The sequence below is a fragment of the Homarus americanus genome, unplaced genomic scaffold, assembly GCF_018991925.1.
Source record: "Homarus americanus isolate GMGI-L3 unplaced genomic scaffold, GMGI_Hamer_2.0 scaffold28, whole genome shotgun sequence".
NCBI classification, from domain to species: Eukaryota; Metazoa; Arthropoda; class Malacostraca; order Decapoda; family Nephropidae; genus Homarus; species Homarus americanus.
Window position 1 is genome coordinate 2,568,559 of NW_024742238.1, and position 4,710 is coordinate 2,573,268.

Below are 4,710 nucleotides of genomic sequence, written 5' to 3' on the forward strand. Positions count from 1 at the left end.
TGTTACGTTATTGATGACGTCATATGACGTAGCGGACTGTGATTGGGCAAAGCATCCTTACCTCCTTCCCTGCTAGCTGTGATTGTTTTTTTTTTCATGTAGATCCACAATGGAAACGTGATTGGATAAGATAAATCTTTTTAAAATCACACGGGAAAATGGGAAACAATGGAGCACCTTAGCTTTCGTCTTTATTCAAGACATCTTCAGAGGCACACACACACAGTATGTGGTAATACAGGATATGGCTAACACCAGTTGTTTTATTTCATTAGTTTTCCCCACAGCTATTCTTATCATTATTGTTAAGTATTTTAAAAGAGGCGACAACATTTTATTTTAATTTATAGGTGATTTTTTTATTTTGTTTAGTTTTCTCTATCTACAAAATCATAACCCACCTAATGGCAGTGTCCCAAGATGAGTATACTTTTCAATGAGATCTTCAGGGTTTTTGACTAAATAAAAGAAAGCAAATGAATAATTTCTTAAATTCCTTGCAAATAGGAAACATAAGTTTCAACTGTTTGTAACATTAGGAGCGATAAGTTTGCTTTCTTATGCATGATAACAGACAAAATCCAATATCAGCGTCGCCATCTTGAGACACTTAACTGCAGCTTCACCCTCTCCGGATAAGCGGACGACGGCATCTTCTGCAGCGGACTACGGCCCCCTATTTCTAAAACAAAATAATGATGGTCAAGTTTATAGACTTTCATAAATCACGTCATCATAACTAATCATAACACACGTCATCATAACTAATCAAAACACACGTCATCATAACTAATAACACATCATAACTAATCATAACACACGTCATCATAACTAATCATAACACACGTCATCATATAACTAATCACAGCACACGTCATCATGACAAATAATAACACACGTCATCATAACTAATCATAACACGTCATCATAACTAATCATAACACATATCATCTAATATACTATAGGAATAGCTGTGTGTCTGTGTGTCTGTTCTGGGCAGCCAAAACGGCACAAAAGTTTTTCATCAAACTTGGTGGAAAAATCGCCAAAAAATTGTAAAGAGGAACAAACCTAGTCCTATGTCAATGGTTTCTTTAGGAAGGCATTAATTAACCATTTTGTCGCTGTACACTGTCGGCCAGACGGCGGTTCTTGCGCTAGCCAAGCACGAGCATTCAAACTTTTGCCGGGCACGAAGGGCCCGCAATCACTGTCAACACTATAGGGGTATTCATGATAAGATTCTTTAAGTGTGTGGGTATTGAACCTTACCGAACCTGGTCTCCGGGCAGGGACGCCGCCAACGTAGAAAGGTTCTTGTCGGACAACACGTCTTAGGTGACTGCTGCCTGTGTCTTCTAGTTCCATACCTGCGAATGAAGAGCCTTTATCCCATCCACAAAATAATGAGCATGTAAAACTTACTTACTTTTTATGTAAGAATAAATAGTTATTTAAAAAAAAATCTAGATACTATATTGTCAGCATGCCACAACCTAGTCTTTAAATATACTGTAAGTGACATTCCTCTATTGCTCAGTGGCAAGCTTTGTTCTACTGTTTTCCCTGAGGAAGATGGGACGCTGCCTGATGGACCAGGATCGAAAACTGGGGAAAACTTGGGAGCCAAAACCTATTTTGCCTACTATTTTAAAGGTGAGTAATTCATGATTTATTTAAAACAAATTAAGTTCTTAAGACAGCGAAAAGAAAACGTTAAAACAAACTATTTTGTATGCAGCAGGTCTCGTTTTACTTCCCTGTTTACATCTTTACTTCTATGGTACAGAGGTAAAGATGTGCACCTGCAAGATAGAAGAATGGATCGTCTGATCCAGGGAGGCTGTGGCTGAGCTCATAGAAAAAGTGATGCCAATACCAGCACACTGGAATAATAAAGGGGGGGGGGGCAATAACTAGCATGTACAGTCTCATTCAAGATTATTCGAACACTGCTGAAGACAGCTGGCAACTCGAGGTCGTTTGTTTACTATAGTACGTAGTATAATATAATGCGAACCAACAAAGCCAAACCATTAATTAAGCAACTAATTAACCAATCACCCATCACTTTTACATTCATTCATAATTTTCACTACGTACTATAGTCTATAGTAAACAAACGGCCTTGAGTTGCCAGCTGTCTCCGGCAGTGTTCGAAGAATCTTGAACGAGACTGTACATTGCCTGAACAGCCCTCCCCTGTCTGCTGGGCGCAGGAACACTGACTGCTCCCCTAATCTTGGGCACCTTGCGCTGTCACTCCTAGGATGTTCCAAGGACTATACAGTAAGGACACACCCAAGTTCTAAAACAGTAAGGACACACAGCTGTAACGTCATAAACTTTAGCCCGCCCCATCAGTGCCGGATTTAGACCTGTGGAGGCCCATGGGCAGCCTTTAGGAGGCCCCCCCCCCTCATTATAACTACCCAAGAGGGTGGGGTGACGAGTGAAGAGAGCCTAAACATCTGGGAGTTCCGGGGGCGCTGGCGCTGTAAGCCCCCCGGGAGAATTTTGAAATTTGAACATTTCTTTGGAGAATTTTGAAGCCATATGCAGTTATATTGAGGAAATTAGTACATTGAGAATTTTTTAATTAACTGTATATTTATTGATAGTGTACAAATTCCCAACACACACACACAAGTGAGACATGACTGGAATCATTCATGTGGTTTCAAGTCGACCAGCCCTGATATAGCTACTTCCGCACATGTGGAGGCCCCTGGGCAGCTGCCCACTTTGTCCACTCCTTGAATGGGGCCCTGGGCGTCGCGCTACCCCAGGTTACCAAATGGCGCCCAAGGACGACGGCCTGCCCTTAGTTGACGTTTGATTGTTTATTTTGTTTTAGAATACTCGTAAGGCTAAGGCTTTTCTGTGGCCAGGTATAACAAAATGAATGCCTCGCTGATGACATGGACGAAGCAACCCAGTTTTTGAGCTTATTAGCAATGCAAAGATTTTCCTTTTGCCATACAGACAAGGTGAATGTCTGAGGGTACTCCGGACAACTGGATAATTGTATGCTTAAGAAAATAGAGCAAGTTTCTCTGGGCATTTAAGCATTACGATCGCCGCCGGTGAATAAAATGATGTAACTCTGGGTTTTCTTATATTTTTGGTAGTATTATTGTTTTCTTTTCTCAGACGTGGCAAGAAAAATGTCTCACGGTCCTCTGGATAACCTGATATTGTGACACTGCAGAATTAAAAAACTACAAGTCTCCGCTCCCGACGCACCCACGCATTGTTCATTGGCTAAGATAAAAAACTCTTGCCTAATTATAAGTCTCCTATCGCTATAGTCAACAAGAAACTCCACCACCACCCCCTGCACATGTGCTGAAAACGCTTAAGAAGACAACACGGAGGTAAGGAGCACTGCATGATGGGTGGCCAGACCTTCTCTGTGAGACGTAAACAACAAATGACGACACTTGTGACTGACCAAATCTAATAATATTGAAAAATGAATATATCGGTTATCCCTAATTTCCCGCGGAAATATCACTGAAGAAAAGGGTCTTAGAATTGTCTAAACATCACGAAAAAACCATATTAATAACAGCGAGAGAAATACCGGTGCAAGATCGAAAATTCACTGATGAAACATTCAAGATCCCTTGTGGGTGATGTTGAAAGCTTCAACTGTATTCATTGTTAGTAAAATTGTCAAATAAGTTAGTGTAAGGTCTGCCATTAGAAATGACGAATCCCTGACATCGTCCTTGAGGATGGATGCCTTGAGTTTTCAAATTGCAACTGAAATTAGATCATTTTGAATCCCAATCATGAGAGAATCTGATGTTTGTACAGCGTATTGAAGCTTTTGTCAGTTCTATATTTAAAAAGTAATTAATATCCCGAAAGAATATGTCAGTCTTTTTATCTCCAAGATCTAACGGCGAGATCTCGGTACCTGTTATAAGATCAACACAATGTACTGCCAGTCTGAATACTTGACATCAGTTTAATTCTTGTCTTTGAAAGCTCGTCAACGAGTTGTGCATTGGGGTAACAAAGTTGCTTTATAAGCTATCTTTACTGTCTGTAATCTTTGGGATGTTGGGGCCTGCTCGCCCAACGGACTTTGCATGAGCAATTATGAACTAAGTAATACGGTCTCCGTTGCTAATGTTGTGAAAGACACAAGAACACCACTGTTACTCCCCATTAATTCAGCATCTTTTGGTTATTTAAAGCAGCATATAATTGGTAATAGTTTGTGTATTATCAACAGCGCCGGATTAGGCCTGTGGGGGCCCTGTGCAGTTATAAAAGTAAAACGCCCTAAAAATTATTACTCTATAGGCCTACATGGGAAATATTTTTTTTACCTTAAACTTCTGAGTAAGCAATGGCGTATCGTTGCTTATATACACGGGAAAAAATCAAGCCAGTGACATAATAAAAATAAACCTAAAGGTGCTAGCTTTATATTTACTTTTTCTATATTTAAACTAGGGTGCCCCGAAAATATAGGTTCGTCCACTCTTAGCACAATCCGGCACTGATTATTAATCGCTACTGCAGTGACCAATGTGTAGCCTATTTCATTTCCATCTTTCTAATTTCTGGAGCTCGGTCCAAATAGGGTGCAGTAGCTGGTGGGTATAGCGATTGCTTTTACTATCAGGGTTGCTGATTTGCACCCAAAGTACCCATAGTTCATCCAGCAGTTTATGAAGTGCTGGCCTTCTTAAT

General features: G+C 40.3%; 1 long non-coding RNA gene across 1 annotated transcript; it reads right to left on the reverse strand.

The window, feature by feature from the left end:
* Positions 1-174: 174 nt before the first annotated feature.
* On the reverse strand, positions 175-1,962 carry LOC121876604. The gene is made up of 2 exons (XR_006090786.1): positions 1,273-1,962; positions 175-676 (listed from the first exon to the last, which is right to left on the reverse strand). It is a non-coding gene; the product is annotated as an uncharacterized LOC121876604 (long non-coding RNA).
* Between the last annotated feature and the right edge of the window lie 2,748 nt (positions 1,963-4,710).